At 40.5% G+C, this 17788-nt stretch overlaps 1 protein-coding gene across 20 annotated transcripts in view; it reads left to right on the top strand.

Annotated features, from left to right (window-relative positions):
• LOC1275493 (probable G-protein coupled receptor CG31760) overlaps positions 1-17788 on the top strand; it is a 75531-nt gene that overhangs the window by 2410 nt on the left and 55333 nt on the right. For 17 of the 20 annotated variants that reach the window (XM_061660543.1, XM_061660539.1, XM_061660542.1 and 14 more), the window contains one exon: positions 12131-12995. The gene's annotated coding sequence lies outside the window, so the exon portion shown is untranslated. Of the gene's footprint in view, positions 1-1142; positions 1162-12130; positions 12996-17788 lie in introns of those variants that run through there. The other 3 variants (XM_061660552.1, XM_061660548.1, XM_061660553.1) reach the window with 3 other exon arrangements.

Below are 17788 nucleotides of genomic sequence, written 5' to 3'. Positions count from 1 at the left end.
AGAACTTGATCGAAACTCAGACACTTTCAGCATTTTGTAGCATCACATTTTTAATTAGAGGCGAAAGAACTCCGTTGGAGCCAAAGCCTTTCAAAACTGTACAAACAAAATGCCTAAATGAAAAAAATTAAAATGCCCAAATGACTAATAGGAATGTTGTTAGGTAACTTCATAGTTTTGCCGACGTAGGCTGAACTGACAACTTTTCGATGCGAACTATATCGACGATTGATCGTCCAGGCGATCATGGAAGTTGGTAAAAGAGGTCTCTTACTGAAAGTGCCGGAGCAAAGAGGCCTTACCTTGGACAGAGGGGGGGGGGGGGGGGCAACACTCCATGAATCTATTGGTAGGAAAAGTAGAGTGCTATTCTGACAGTTCGAGCGAATCTGACCTGGCAAGATCAGTGATTGTTTTATTTATCCGGAGACTCATCGGAGGATATGGGTTTCTTATGTGTTTCTTCTGATTGAAAGCCATTGTTTCCATCTAGTTAGTTTCGAATAGCATTTGTTGACAAGAACGTTTACACGATTGTTTCATTGTGTCAGCTTTGGATCATAATGCAAAAAGAGTGCCCCTGCTTTTGGTGTGCGATGCACAAACCAATTCCAATTCGTGAATGTTTGTCGTGTCTTGCCTACGCTGTGCGTTTTGGGTGTGTTTGGGAGGAAAATGGGTTTTTGGATGTGTTCTTTTCAGCACACTTGATACATGAGGTAATTTTTCTAATAAAAAGTTGTTCTGGAACAAGGTTTTGCATAGTAATAATCGAATGCAGGGGTCCTCAAACTTTTCAGTTCGCGATCCTCATTGTGCTTTGTAAATAACGTTGTTCAGGGCCATTTTGACGTTACCTTTTGCTAATGGGCATGATTAAATTTATTTTTGACAAGAAAATAGTTGGTGAATATTTCAAAATTCAACATCTTGCTATTATTGAAGCTTAATTTACGTATTTAACTAGAAAACATTAAATTTTTGATGAACATAATATACTATTTACATTTTCCTTTATGAAATAATCGCGGGCTGTAGTTTGGGGACCCTGATCTAGTGCTTAAACTTAATTTAAAACATAGCTCAATCAATGAATTGCGCTTCTGCGGTTCAATTCCAAGTTCAAATGTTTTCCAGCCAAGCAGGACTGTTACTTTGAAGGTAATCAATAACATTGCATCATGAATGTTGTGAGTTTTCCCATTTTTAGAATTAAATTCAGTATTCAGACAAAATAATGGGGGACAACATCTCATGTTATCCGTTAATTTCCAACAATACAAAAGACAATCAAACCTTACTTCATTTTCCAACAGTAAGAAGCAACACACTGTAAATAATATAATAATGCGGAAAGAACAATGAATCCCGCAGCAATGATTAATTTTGGGAAAATCTGAACCAATGGAGCATCACACTCACACTCCCCCAATCTGCACCCCATGTCAGTACAGTAGATCACCTTACTTCAAAAATTTCCAACATTTCCAGTACACCCGCGTCACGCCCAGCTTTTTCTCGGTGCAAAACAAAAACAAAAAAATGTTTACATATGGATGAAAAGCGACATTCTACAAATATTTTGCATTGAACCAAATCTGCGATGCTCTCTCTCTCTTTCGCTCGGTGGAACTTGGGTCGTGGAACTTGGAACACAAACAAAATCACACTCTGACTCCCCCAAAAGTCCTCCTCTCCCAGTAAAAGCAAAGAGTGATTAATGAACGTTTATTCTAAACAGCACACACTCTCCGTAAAAGCAACACTTGAAGAAAAATGCTCCCAAATGGGAAGAGAAAAGCGCTCCCCCCTGTTTGGAATGGTTGGAATGGTGATTGTACGTATACAGCCGAGATATGGTACAGCAGCAGCAGTCTCCTGTCTTTCCCCTGTCACTTGCAAAACGATCCGCCCTCCTCCACGTTCGCAAACGACTCCCTTAGGGAAGCCATTTTTGTTACAGCCTCTTCCCCGTTGTGCCTTGCATAACAAACCCACACACCCCTTTCCGCTCGTTTACCACTCAAGGACAATTGATGGCATGAACTTTTGGGATGAAAGGCGGTCGAAAAACAAGCCAAACAGTTTCCCAACAACCATGTGTGCTGAAAATCGACAACAACACAACAACAGTTGGATGATTTGTTTGTATACCTGTGTGCGTACATGAGCGTGTGTGTGTGTGTGCACGATGATGGGGAGAGCATGTGTTTTATGTTTATGATTGATATTGCTCTTCATTTCAATCAGGATTCTGCAAACGAAGCAGCACAAAAACTTCAACACGCTCTCTTGTGGGTGCTTCTGTCAAGGCGAAAGTCAACCTTCATCATTAGCTCAATAGGTCTCGGTGTATAGGTAGGCCAAAGTGTGCTGCTGCTTGCCCGTGCTAATAAATGCGATTGCTTTCGATGGCTCTTTAAAACCCATCGAAAAATCAAACACACTGATGTTCTCCCATTAGTGTGCCTGGCTGTTGTTGTGCTTGCCTTTGGGAGCCAACACGGCTGCAAACGAATCTACGAGCAATAAAACACTAATCACTCCCCAACCCTCCTCAACACCACCTCTAGCACCCGTGACTTGACCTCACGATGGACGCCTTTTGGGGCAGCCAGGTTTACTTTCTCTTTTCTTAGCTTCCATCGTGTATACACTTCTCGGTAGTCGGTGCAGGTAATTTTGGTTAGGCGAAATCATCGCCGGTATGCCCCGGTATGCTCCAAAGTTCGCTAGGGCCCGTGTGGCAACGTTGGCTTGGCTTCCGACTAATTACTTTCTAACCCGCGGCACTCTTGGTATGTTAGACTTTCTGGTAATGCTGGTTTGTTTTTCTTTTCCTTTCTTTTTCTTCCTTTGCCCTTTTTTTTGTGTGTGTCGTGAATTAACGCTTCTAACAGCAATGCAACAGGCTTCCGATAACTTTTTTGTTGGCTTAGGCAATTGAAAACAATTAACTTTTGGAAAAAATACGAAAACGGGATTTTCTTTTCGTTTTGTGGATTTGTTTTTTTTTTGCGAATGTTAAATTGTTGTTAGAATGATTAGGAATCAGGAACAAACACTTATTAAAAGATGTGAATCCAAAAAGCTATCGACGGGGTGTAAATAAAAGCAATTAAACGCAGCTGTGACATCGTTCACAAAGTGAACATATTGAGGGGCACAGTAACAGCCCCTGTATACACGTGTGTTGCTTCTATGGCAACAGGTTGGGGCATGGCTCAACAAGCTTCCCGGGAGCTGATCAAGGAGAACACCATCGTCCCGTGACTGGCTATTTAATAGTTCTGGCCAGCCAGTCCAGCTAGACAATCGCAGTGCAGTGCGACATGTTTGGAGGGTTGCCAAGCTACACTTCGACCGCGCTTGAAAGCGTTGGCCGAGGAACTGAGGAACCGAAAGCCTATCTTGTATAGGAGTTTGTGCTTCCCAGGAAGCGAAGATAAGCTGACAGGCATTTGTTGCTTCTTCGCTCAGTAATTAACAACGTTCTAGGCGGTGTGACACGTTCACTTGCAGTCATGTTGTTAGATAGCAATGAAGTATTGAGCTTGAAACTCAATTGAATGTGTTAAAATTTTGATGAAGTCTTAAAATCTCTCTTAAGACCTCAGAAGTCTTAAATCAAATCTTCCCCAATTTGGATATTTCCGTCCACTGGAAGCCATTTAAATACTATTGATACAACTGTTGTACTGTTTACTATTTTTTTTTGGGTATAGTTCTTTTCTGTTTGATATATTCTTACACATTTTTCAATTTAAGCACATCAGTAATCACAATTTATGTCGATCATGATTTATTATTCAACAATTATTTATCGAATCACTCTACCTGCATACCAAACACACACCAAACCTCTTATCAATGTGGTGTCTACTGTCAAGTAAGTTCAGACAGGCAAAAAAATCATGACCTAAAATAAACAATCCGCCTTAATTGCGTTTGCCATCCTACATATGGCTAGCATCCAAACCATCACGCACTATCTCTCTCTCTCTCTCTCTCTCCCTCGCTTAATTCCAAAATTTCCCAATCCCAAAACACAAAAAAGCACTTAGCTTACGGTCACATTGTGCGTAACGGTTTTGGCAGGCACCATCTTGCACGCTTGACAGCGAACGACGCCGCACCGGCTGTTGATTAAAACTGAATCAAATTGAAATAAATTAAAACGGTCGCGATTGAATGTCCCTACCGGGAAGGGCCACCGTACCCAGTTGCCCTTGAAAAGGTGCGTTTAATTGAAATTACTCCATTAATTACTCAAAAATGCTTCCTCTGGCAGGATACACAAACAGCACGTTACGAGCGCCAAATGGGGGAACGCCAGCCGGAGGGAGCGCTGGGGTGTGAGGGATCTGTCAGCCAGACAATGAGCAGTGTGTGAGCTTCCGCCACCGATGGCAGCTGGAAGGTTCCGTTGCTTGGGGCGTGTTTGCTACCGCTACATAATTAAACATGCACGCGAAAGCACCGCATCGTATATGAAAGCAGTGATTTGTCATCGTACTTCCGGCGCACTCTGGCCCACTGAAATTGCAAACGATCGGGTTCGCTTTTGTATTTCAACAATCGCGCTTCCAGTAAGGGCTTTTGTACGATGAATCGTATAGATTAATCCATTTTACATGAAAATTTATATCAAATTTTAGTTTTAGTCTGGGTTTCTCTTACGAAATTACATCGTATATGGGTTTTGAATCTAGTGACAGTTGCTTAGATTTTATAGAACGTTTCTCAAATTCACATATATTTTTGTGTAACATAAGCTATAGAGATATATATATATATATATATATATATATATATATATATATATATATATATATATATATATATATATATATATATATATATATATATATATATATATATATATATAATATATATATATATATATATATATATATATATATATAATATATATATATATATATATATATATATATATAATGTAATAACAAATATATAAAATACAAATATCAAATATACAATATGAATAATACGGTTCAAAAATGTTAACTTTACTTTATTCTTAAAAACTTTACTCTTTCAAACAAGATTTTATAATTTTTTCCAAAAAAATCATGCATGACATACAATAATTTGCATTTCATTACAGTTTCTTTACTAACTAACTTCCTTTTATGTATTACACCATACAGGATGACAGTTGGGTACATACATTTAAGCGTGAAATGTCAGCCATGTTGATTTTGGCTATTTTTTTACGCTTTACAGCGTGAAATTGTTTCTATATGTGTGGTTGCACGGTAGGAACATTGGAAATGGGTATTAGTGACAAGGAACAGAAAAACTATTAACATTTGTTTATAACAATTTTTTTAATAGATGCCGCTGTCTACTACTCAAGGATGTTATAAGAGATCAGGTTGTGGAATAGCCCTTCTGGCAGCTAGCCAACACCCGCGTGTCCCTTTTCCCAAATTTTAATACGTAATTATTAAAAGTATGTTCACTTTTAATTTAAGTTCATTAAGTAATCATTATGAAATTTTTTTTTTCATTGGAAATTACCGTTTGTTTCATTAAATATGTCAAAACACATAAATTGATTGGATTTTACACAGCGACTATTGCTGGATCAAAAACCCACACGTCAAGAGGCGGTTTGTGAAAATGCTCTATATTCCACCACCTGGTCTCTATTAACATCCTTGATACTACTTGATCACACGTCAGATGGTATGAGCTACTCTGTCCAATTTAAGAACACAATTGTCATCTTCGATTGCACAACTGTCAGATTCGGCGTTGAAATGCCAGGAGTAGTGTACAAACCGAACAAAAAACAGTGCTACGCTTATGAGGAGTTGTAATCAATAGTTAGTCAGAGTTCCAGTTCACATATGCTTAAGTTCCGTTCCTCACGTCATCAATTGTTCTCAAAAATTGTGGGAAATAATGAATATTTAGAACAGATTAGGAGTGAGTATTAAGAAGAAACAGAAATATCATCATTTAGAATGATCTAGCTGTCAAACCGGGTTTTCTTCCTCGTTTTGGGTTTAGACCAAGGTCCATAAATTACTACCGGTTGGTCCGTCCTGTGTGCTTTGACGAATTTTCATTTGACAGCTAGGGAGTCCAAAGTCGCTTTGCAACTCATATAAAGTCCTTAGCAACCCTAACTCCTTATCTGCCAATCTCGATAGAAATCTCAATCCATCATGGCTACCAAAATCTGAGCTAAGGACCCACATGTAGTCTATCTAGGCACCTTGGTTTCGACATCAAATTGCGACATCAAATAAGCCCACCAGATATGTACACTCACTTTGAAAGTGGCTGGCTAATCACACGCATCAATTGATGCGGGATCTGGTTGCTGTGATGCATTATCTGACAGATATTTCGCCTCTCAAATAGTTCATTTCGCTGTATATTTCACCTCATGTGGCTGCGCGGTAACGCAAACGACTAGTGTTAGATCAAGTAGCTCTTTGAAGTGAGCGGAGTGAAACGCTTGCACTCATCTGAGTGAGCGCAGAACCCGAGGTAGCTCCGCTGTGAGCAAAGAATGAAGGTACGAAGTTTTTTCGCCTGTTTTCCGCAAGGATCGTGCTGTGCACACCCATTCAGTGGAGCGATTGAGCTTACTCCAAGTTGTGACACAAGATGTGGCGTGGTATGACGTCATGTCAAGGAGAAAATCCTATAAGGCATCATCCAGGCCCTTTGACAACTTTCAAACAGTAAGCATCAGTCTGCCACATAACCTTTACCTTTCAATGAAAAATCTGAACACAATCTATCTCAAAATTACCCCCCACAGTTCAAACGTAATACGTGCGTGGGTTGAAAATGAAAACAAAATGATTGCCAAAATTGGGAGAGAAAAAACAGCAAGCTTATCGTGATTGGTGCACCTTAAAATGGCCTCCTTCCGGCTACACGAAACAGAAAACACAGACAACCTCCCCCCCCCCTCCCCACACACACACACACATATGAAAACGGGACGAAGCACGGAACAATACGAAACAAAAGGCTGGCAAAAGGCCAAGGCTAAATGTAACCGATAGCGCGACGGCAGTGGCCGCAGCCGTCGTCGGGCGAGCATACTGCGGCACTAGCAGCAAAGCCTTTGTGAATGAAGAAAAAGTGAATTCGAACTTTCGATCACCCCCGGGCTCTGGATGGGTGCGCCTTTTGTGTGCCACCACCACCGTGGCATTGGCAGGCGGTGAGTGGGGTGAAACGGAGCCGAAGGGCAGATTTGTTCACCGAGTTTTCGATTACCTTCCGTGGTGCGAGAAATTTAACAAATTTGTCGAAACGAAACTTTGGCCCAACCGGATCCAGTGGTGTGTGCGGAAACATGGCGGATGGGCCACGGCCGGATGCAAGCAGCTGCGCAGCAGAATTCATGGCTAAAAAGAAAGAGGGAAGAAAGTTGGGGGCGATAGCGGAACACGTAGTGGGCAGCCTACCCTACCGCCCACCGGATGACGACAACCGTCTCAACCGTCATCGATGACAACAAAGGAATCGGAGCGCGCTCGCGCCCGCGCACTTATGTAACGCTCTCCTCTTTGCGTTGACTTATGCTGTTCGACGTATTTCGTTTCACTCCAGTAGGGCGCTCCTAAACAACACCGCGGGGCATTCCACGGTTGATTGAAACATTTTTCCACTTGACGGTTTCACTATATTTTTTTGTTTTGTATCCTCTGAGCAATGAACGTGCACTAACCCTTATGCGGAGGGAGAGGGATGGAAAGGGATAACAGGGAAAAGGTGGGGGGGGGAGGAAAAGCTATTAAAAAGCAAGAATGAACGGAACGGAAGGGAGCACACGTTGAGCGTTAAAACCACCTACCCATTACTTGGAACGCTCCGACGGGACGTCAACCGAGCAGTTTGTGGGGACATTTTCCCTTCTGCTGCCTGAAGTTTCCTATTTCCTGCCACTGTGGCTGTAAGTGTGTGTGTGTGTGTGAAAGCTATTGTCTCAATTTACTTGACGGTAATGGGAAGCGGAGAAAAAGAAAAAGTGTACGAAGGCTACAATCCAATCCGTTGTCGCTGCTGGAATGCCGATACCGATCTTGATAGGTTTTTTTTGTTCGTTTCTTTCGGACACGACGGGAAATTGGGACGGAAAAGGCAAGTAGAAGTGGAATCCTAAATCCAGCATCTTTTACCCAGACCCGACCGGACCGAGTTTCGTACGCCTGAGTGTGTCTATGTGTGTGAGTGTGTGTCTTTTTTCCACGTCAGTTCGATTCCCGCGTCGGCAAACTGGGTAAACACACTTGCTTAGTTTCACTTTAACAAGTGTCATCATCTTGGTGGTTCGCGATCCACTCGGCCTTCTCTCTCTCTCTCTTTCTCTGCCTTTTCCCTTTTTCAAGCTCTTTCTGCTGGCGGCAGGATTTGCGATGTCACCAAAAGAACGAGGCGAACGAAGCAAAGTGGTGGTGCGGTGAACCCTTTTCATGCTTGTTAACTCAATGGCTGCAGTTTTCCCTCCTCTTTTGGTTCCTTCTCTCCCTCGAACGCGGGCCGGCTACTTTGTCCCGCTTTTTTGATTGGGGAATGAAATTAATCGGATGATGGCAGAGACAGCCTTTCGGTGTGCCGTACCGGGAGCGCTGCTAGTTGCATACGACGCTTACACCAATCGATGCCTTTGGCCTACTTTCACACCATTCGCGCCCCGTTAACGATGGTGGCTGGGCGCTACTGTCCTTCGCTACCAGCGCTGCGCCCAGGATTTATCCGCTAATCATCCGTTTGTGCAATCAGTTCGGCCTGCTAGCAGCCGATTAGCAGTAGGCACTGCCGGATGTCACCGTACGGCACGGGAATGTGTGTTTTATCGCAAAATTCCACGCCTAATCAACTGATCAACTGATGTGCATGGTGAGGCATGGCTGCTGCTCCTTCCTTTCGGAACAGCTTGATTTCGAGAGGGCTGAAAGCATCCGGGCCCGTGCGAGTGGAGAGAGAGAGAGCACGCTCATTAGGCACGCGACTGTTGGTGGCAGCGGATTGGACTCTGCATCCTGCATGAAAAGCGAACATTATGGTCACACATTTTCCTTGCGCCCCCTCCCCGGTGCAGAAGCGTCTTTGGGATGGGCTAATTGGGAGAAGGAAAGTTGTTGGCGAGTGGGAGTTGAAGGATATTAGCTTTACGAACCAAGTATTACTATATTTTGTCTGCTTTTATGATGAGAATTTATCAGGTTCTTTATAATTGTTACATGGATTTTTAGGAAAAATACGCGTTAAATGCTTTTTCATTTATTTATTGATCTATTTATTTATTTTTTTATTTATTAACTTATTTATTTATTTATTTATTTATTTATTTGGTAATTTGTTTATTTGTTTATTTGGTAATTTGTTTATTTGTTTATTTGTTTGTTTATATATTTATTTATTTATTTATTTATTTATTTATTTATTTATTTATATATTTATTTATTTATTATTTATTTATTTATTTATTTATTTATTTTTTTTTCTGTATATATTTATTTATTTACTGTTTGTTTGTTTGTTTGTTTGTTTGTTTGTTTGTTTATGTGTTTGTTTGTTTGTTTGTTTGTTTGTTTATTTATTTATTTACTTATTTATTCGTTTGTTTGTTTGTTTATTTATTTATTTATTGATTTATTTATGTATTTATTTATTTATTTTTTATTTATTCATCTATTTTTTTATTTATTTACTTACTTAACTGTTTGTTTGTTTGTTTGTTTGTTTGTTTGTTTGTTTGTTTATTTATTTATTTATTTGCTTATTTGTTTGTTTGTTTGTTTGTTTGTTTATTAAATTATTTATTTATTTATTATATTTATTATTTTTATTATTTTATTATATTATTTATTTGGTCAAAATTTAACCATCTATAGCTACTCCAAATGATCCTGTCATTATTCTACATCATCCAATCATCGCTCAATAGCGTTCGTTTGTCAAGCTCATCAAAACAGTTTCTTTAACAGCTCTATACCACACTGAAGTGGAAGTGGATATTTTCAAAACTAAAGCTAGAGATTCCGTTGAACAATTTGTCACTGACGTTATTTTTCATCGCGGCTTCAATCATTCATGTCAAACCCACCTTTTTTTTGTTGCTCTAATTGAATATTCTACTTGCCACGAACCATTCATGATTAATGGCTTTCGATGAATCGATACTACCTACACCCATATAGACACGCACACACACTGAACGCTCTTCTTTTAAGCATAAAATTTATGGAAAGGATAATTTCTACGAATTAAAAATTGATTCCACATCAACACTTTTAAAATACATTTGAACAGCACCGATGGACGCAGAAAAAGTGCGTCCAGCAGGTGCGTGTGCATTGCAGTGTTTTTAACCACCCAGCGAAGCAATTCCGAGCGAAAAGTTCACATTCCTACCTACGCAATCAATGAAAAAACGGGTCTGCTTTTCTTTATTCCATGGCTGGAAAATGTGTCCTTTCAAGTCCAGTCGCGTCCTACGCGCCACGAATGAATGAAACGCCATTAAGTGGAACTCATTAAAACACTATCACCATCGATCTTCTTTCTTTGTACATGCGGGGAAGGAGTGCAGGTGCTGGTTTTTGCAGCAGTGGAGCGAACATTTCCAAACGTGCTCAACCGCTCAATGCTCCTTTCATTAACCTAATTAATCTCTGCTGCCCTTCCTCGCAATTTATTACCGGCGCGGATCAGGCGCATGTGTCCCGCAAAGGTGCGGAGGGTGGAGGAAGCAGTTGGTAGCCCAATTTTCACGCGGCCAGTGGACAGGTAAAACCCATCGCGCAACGCCAAACCATAATTCGACCGGCACATCGAATTCACCACCAAATGGACCATTTTGATTGCACGCTATTTGTACCCGTTGGATGGGGAGAAAAGGCAAGAGTCGGGAATTTGGTGGGTTTGTAAGGAACAAGGCGCGACTTTCAAATTTCCTACCCGTGAACTGAAGGTGAACTTTACTCCATCAAGATCAGTTGCACCGAAGTGGTGTTTCGAAGAAATCGAACCTTTTCATCTCAAGATACGCGATGTTAAAACGCGTTGGTGCTTAAAATACAAGCATTGACCCCATTGGTGGGCGTCGTGTTGGACTTTTGCCCGACGGTCACGGGTTTTTTTTAACTTTATTGCTGACTCCACGAAATTGCTTTGAATGCGTCATGCTTTCAAAAGAAGCGAGGATTTATTAATAGTTTCTTATTAATAAGCTTCATCGAGGAGCCAGCCAACCGTTCGAGGTTCCTTCTTTTAGGGTGTGTCGAGACGACGGATCGGGTGTTTCTTGGTTTGTTTACCTTTATCAATTTTCGTTTTTCGCTTTGTGAACTAGTTTTATTTAATGATACATTATGTGATTTTTTTCCTAATTTTTACCTCATTTTTGCGACAAAGTGAAATGTATATTTTTGCATCGGTTTGATTGGTTTCAATTCGCTGTAATTTGTTTTCATTTTGTTCGTGTTTTTTGTTTTTGTTTTTGATTTTCCTGTTTGCATTTCATCATTTGTTTACATCTACTTTTGTAACCTTTTCTCCTTTGTTTATTTTTACCTTTTTGTTTATCATTTTTTAAATATTTATAATACCTTTCTTTACTATTTCTTTTTATGCATTTATTTTCACAAACCACTTGAGGCAAGGTAAAGGCACAGCCAATCGACGATACGAACGATTAATTATTGTGATTTTTATAAATGATACAGGGTTTTCCAGGGGTTAGTTGTCGGACACTTCCTTGGCTCTTTCATATTGGAAGTGAACTTCATATGATGGAAATTGGACTTTATGGCACCTTTTATGGACAGGCTCCTTGGATATTCCTATTAGATATGTCCCACAAGGGTGCTATAGAGTCCAATTCCCATTACATTAAATTCATTTCCCATAAGAAATAGTTAATAAAGTGTCCCACAGCTATGAGAACCCCTGGGAAACTAAAAAAAAGTGGCCACTTAACATGGTTTTCTCTAGGGTTATGTATTAAAACAATGAAACATAGCCATTAAAAGCGCAAACATGATTTTTAAATGTAAATATTCGCAAAATTCTCATTTTAAAAGATAAGTAAAATTAACTTTTATTTGCGACTCCACCCTTATCTTTCCAGAACACTAGCAAAGCACAGTTTCATCGGCCGTGAATAAACAACGTCGAAAAACTGCTACAACAATGTTCAAGTAACATGGTGTGAAAAACATAACCCCCAAAACGCTTACAACCTACCAAAGCCCACCGAAAACAGTGCAACAACAAGGCCAGTGTTTGCCTGCTTGCCGAACGTCTTGCCACAGAGCGTTAACCTCATCCATACCTCCACGGCCCACATTACCAGCGGCACCATCACCGTTTAAGCTTCAGCACTTAGTGTGTGCGTCCGTATAGCTGTGTGTGCATGTGTGCCTGTATGTGTGCATGCGAGTTTATTTAATAATCATCAGCGTGGTAAAAGTGTGAATGTTCTGTAGTATCGGCGTGTAGCACACACTCACACGTGGTGTGGTTTTTCTCGCTTCCGGTACGCCTAGGATAAAGTGAAATGCATATTTACCATCCGGTAACGTCTTGTGTAATGCGCGGTGTAATTGAGCAAACAATTAAATTGTACCACCGCCGCCAGAGAGTGACAGTGAGCGGTAGAAACTTAACTCAGCCGTGAAAAGAAAATCCCACCTTAGCAGCAGCACCAGCAACAACAAAACCGAAGCAAAGGGTGGTGTGCAATCAAGGCGAGTGAGGTTGCGGTTGTTACCTGTGGAAACCCGATCCTTTCGCTGCAGGATTCGGAACGAATGTGGGGTAGCTGTCTCGACGCACGATCGGAAGAGGAGCCGGCGAAGAGAGAAGAATAAATCTTAAACCTTGATTTAAGAGCCATCGTTTCCTGCTTTCCTCCTTGCTGTCGAAACGGGACGGGAAGGCATGCTCACGGCCGGATCTTCCCATCAGCTACTAGACATCCCGTGGACATGAGTGTAAGTATTACGCTTTTCGGTTACTTACTAATGCTACACGCGTTCAACACTGCACACTGCCACACCACTGTAACTGTGTGTGTGTGCGTTTCCCTCTCAGTACACCTTCATTTTACGGTCGGTTAAACGTGTGCGCTTTTCTTCGAATGAAATTGTGTTGCAAAATTATTCATTGAGGTGAGGTGCTTTTTACGTTCTCTCTCTCTCTTTTTTTTGCTTTTGGCTTACCTTTCGCCCAAAATTGCTTTTACCAAACGGAGAGGCAAATTAATTGGGTTCACCATCTCGCACCCACGCTACCAACTCGAATAAATGATGAAAAGTTAAAGCAGTATATCAAAAAAAAAGTTTCCCAACTTGCTCGCGCTGTTTTTTTTTTTTTTTTTTACTGCGCGATGTCGCCACAACAGAAACACGCCATTGTCGTACGCAGCCAGTGCCGTTGTCGGTTACGTACGCAGCCAGGCTGTTTTCGTACCACGCTTTGATCATATTCCCGCAAGCCCCCACCCCCGTAGATGGCGGCAAAAGGCGCAAGCAAGTGTGTGTTGAGTTTTAGAGAAGGAATGGTGGCTAAGCGATGGGGTACGAGGGGGAAGCTGAAAATGTTTTCAAATAAATTATACCCAACGTTTTAGCTCCACGGTTATTTTTTTCGGAAGATGCTTTGGTCGTGAAACTCAACTGGCGGTGGCGTGGAGTTCTTTTTTTCTCTTGTTTATGCTACCATCATCAGTTCAGCGGCTCAAATCAGCGCCTGCCCGTGCTGACTGAGTCTTGTGAAGTGGAAAAATGTGTCACATTTGGTGCACTGCTACCGGAATTGTTTGTGTGTGTGTGTCGTAAAAATTTAGTCCCTCTCTTAGCAGACATACACACACACACTCACTCAAAAGCAAAAGGGCGGTAAAGGTATACTTCTCGCAATCGTTCGCCATCACTGCTCGGAACGAGGCGAGGCACTCCGTGCCGTGCGACTTCTTTCCCGTGACGTTTAATTTCCTTTCAAGTGTGCAAAATTTTACGACCACCACTAACGCAAGGAAACGCGCACCACTGTTGTGCAAAGAAGGCACAAGGAGTATTTTTATGACTGTTTTGATCGTTTGCAGTGTGTGCATTATTGGGTTGGAATCTTTTCAAGGAGCTTTACTGGCATTTGTTTCACCTTTTCAAACTGTTGATGTTGGTCGTAGGTTTTAGAAGTGAAAAGTAATGGTTATTTCTTTCTTTGTACAAGTTTTACTTTAAAAATAAGCTTTCTTCTAGTACTTGTTGGCGTTTTTACGATCCTTTTTGTCTTGCACAACTATTGATAGTTAAAAATAGCATTTGATTCTATGACTTCAAATTGTATGTAAAATAAAAAAAATCGCCTTTGATATGTGAAATACTGTCAAAAATTTTCATTTTTCATTTTAAAAATGTGTGCTTACAATTTTGCATGATTTTATTCGAATTTTTCAAGCCTGAAGACATATAAACCACTTTGTGTCCACAGATCACAGATTATCGATTTTTCTAATTCTATATCGATTATTTTCTGAAGTTATCATTCTAAAATAATATAAAATATTCAAACACAATTATAAATATGTATATATCATTATAACTGATTTGAAACACAACCATCAAAATACCAATAGGATTATTTAGACAAAATTCAATCAGGCAGTGCAATCTGTGAATACAACAAAGAAATACAATTGGAATTAGATGGATATCGCCAATTTCAACCAATTACGCTGCAAAATGTATCTTTTCTGACTTACAAAAGCTAAAACATAGCTTAGTAAATTCTTTTTAAAATTATTTCTAAACATCATAGCTTCAGGCGTTCGACAAGGATGCTGCTCATGGTGAAAAGGTTTGCTTTATCTATTTAAACTATCTAAACAAATCTAAATAAAAATATTTATGAAATGAAACATGTAATATTTATGTTATGTATTTTAAAAAATAATTACCTAGAGGGCTTTAAAACTTGAGCTTATTTAATATATGATTAATGCAATGAAATATATGATGCAACATTTAACCGGTATTATAAGCAGTGGTCTCCAATCCATGATCCGTGGCGTTAACAGAAGTGATGAAAATGATTTTTTAAACAGAAAAGCTTATACGTTTCGTGCAAAATTGGTTTCTCACAATCAAGAGTAAATGTTCATGTCTAAAATAAGATTGAAACATATTTTTGATCGAAAACCTTTGAACTAAGTCTACAAAATATATCACCTCAATGTATGTGGGCCACGGTAAATGTATTTTTAAAGCTAAGTGCTTCCGTAATACCAAAAAGGTTGTTATATAGAATCGAAAATATAATACAATTACTTAAAAGTCAATAATCGATCACTAGTTTATAAAAGAAAAAAAAACAATTAATGTATAAGTAAAACAAATCGCAAACAAAGTACGAAAATATGAATGTGCATCAATTTCAATGATGGCATTTATTCAAAAGCCGAGCATTATTGAAAAATTCCTATTTTGTATCACATGATTTATGCGCTTCACAATCGTTGCAGAGTTACAACATCAACACACGTAAACACACATATCAAAACTCAAAAAATCCCTGAGGCACAAAACCACTTTCCCATACACAGAGTAAACATATAGGATCACTGTTGCGTTATACAGTACGTATGAAGTACGTGTCCAATCCGTAGAAACGTGTACGCAAAGATTGCATGCTGGCATACTGCCAGCATAGCCTAGAAGGCTTTGAATATTAAATAGACCAAAAAAATAGGCAAAAGAACATGGAGATGACCTTTAGAATTTAACCAATTGACTGTGCAACAAATAAAAAAACAACACAGCATCTTTAATGTCAAAGCTCACCAGCGCACAAGCAACACAGAAAAGAAGCACCAAGACGGTGGGGACCATACCGGCTGCCAGTAGTTAGTGAGACCAAGACGCAAACAGAACAATCGACAAAACTTTTGCCCCATCGTTACACACAGAAGCTTTGGGATTGGTGGTAGATTCAGCCATTTTTTTGTTGTTGCTCTTATTGTGATTGCAGGATGGGGGGAAGGGTAGGTTCTTAATACCCACGGTCATCTAGGGAGCATTAATTTGCGAGCACTGTTGCGCCCTAAATCGGATTTGCCTCCGTGCCTCCCGATTCGGAATTAACATTCTGCGGGTCAGCTGCGGAGCGGGCTAGGGGGAACGATGCGTACACGACGACCGTGGAATGCATAATTTATGCCGAAAATTTGCTTTTGCGCTGATGCGTTTTGTAAATAATGTACCAGCAACGCACCAAACCAGTGCCCGAGTGAGTCGGTGTGTGTGTGCAGGGATTTGTGTTGGTGTGGAAAAGCCAAAATAAACCATACCGCGCTTATAAAGTGCTTTTCGCTGTAACATAGAAGCAAGGGACAATGGTTTACTGTTCTATTTCCTACTTTTTTATTGCTGTTTTCTGGCTGTTGGTTCGCTCGTTGCGCCTCGACCACCATAAACATAAATCAAACGCTTCTGCGTGCTTCTGCGTAGCCTAGAGCTTTACATTTTGAGTAGTATTTTAACACGGCTGCGTTTTCGCTAGTGAATACGCTATCGAAAGCGCAGCTCGAACGTATTTCGCTGTAATGGTCGATACTGATCGGCGCATATTCCTATCATTAAATTAATAAATAGTAATTGAATTCAATCTCCCTCTGCCCGTCGAATTTCACTGTAATTTTATTCGTTCTGAAAAGCTTTTCAGCTTCCGTGTACACCGAACAGTGTACCTTCCCTTCGGAGCTCCGTTCGCTTCCCTGTGCCACCGGAAGGACACAAACGCAAATCAAACAATAAAAACCGGTCGGTGCTTCCGGTCGGCGGGGAGGCAAGGCGCATTGGGCCGCCGTATTGCCGCGGGCGCACCGGCCCGCCCCATTGCAAATGGGCTTCGAGCCTGCCCACCAATCTCCCGGTGACAGTGGTGTGTCCCATGTAAACAAAATTATCGGGATTACAATTTCGGAACAAAAATGCAAAAACCCTCGCATTTGGGAAGCAGTGGTGCAGATGTCGGAGAGCACTGGCGGAAATGTTAGTATCTTGTTCCGTTGAATTTTACATGGAATTGGTGTTGCAAAGGAAGCAAAAAATCAAGGGCCTCCGAAATTCCGAAAAGGACAGCCCAAAAACCCACTGACGACGATTTACTCCCAAGGACAGAGGGTGAGCTTTTTTTTTGGTTGCTCTTCGCCTCTGTTTTCTCTCTACCATTTAACAACGAACCGTTTCCATGACAATGGGGAGGAAAAAACGGTTTTCGATGTACTGGCGGTGGCGTTTTGTTTGTATTCATCAGGTGTTGAGCGGGCGCGTTCACGGCGATCACGTTGTGCCCGCGAATCGAGCTCCATTTTGTTGCTGTCATACGTATCGCAGCGTGTTTTTGTGCGGTTGTTGAGCCGCCTCCTGTCATCTGTTCGATGATTAATTTTCGGTCGAATTTTAGGATGCAGTGAGGTGTGGAATATTTTCGGTAAAATGATTCGCACGAAATAAAAGCGACATTTCCCCGAAAACAAAACATGCTTCGTTTTGGCAAAATTGTGAAATTCTAGTATAATACAAATTCCATTGCCTCCATTGTATTTTGGCAGAGGCATGTTTCAGAGATAATTATTTTGAAAATACTAAGCATTTAGGCTATGATTTAATAACTAGTGGGAGCTGAGTTCTCAACTTACCACCAATATGCCAGTCCATTAGCAAAAACAGGCTTTATAAAAGTGCCTAAAATGCTGCAATTCGTATTACAAAACGTAACTATT

This window comes from Anopheles gambiae, chromosome 3, assembly GCF_943734735.2.
Source record: "Anopheles gambiae chromosome 3, idAnoGambNW_F1_1, whole genome shotgun sequence".
NCBI lineage: Eukaryota > Metazoa > Arthropoda > Insecta > Diptera > Culicidae > Anopheles > Anopheles gambiae.
This window is presented reverse-complemented; position numbering and strand designations above follow the sequence as displayed.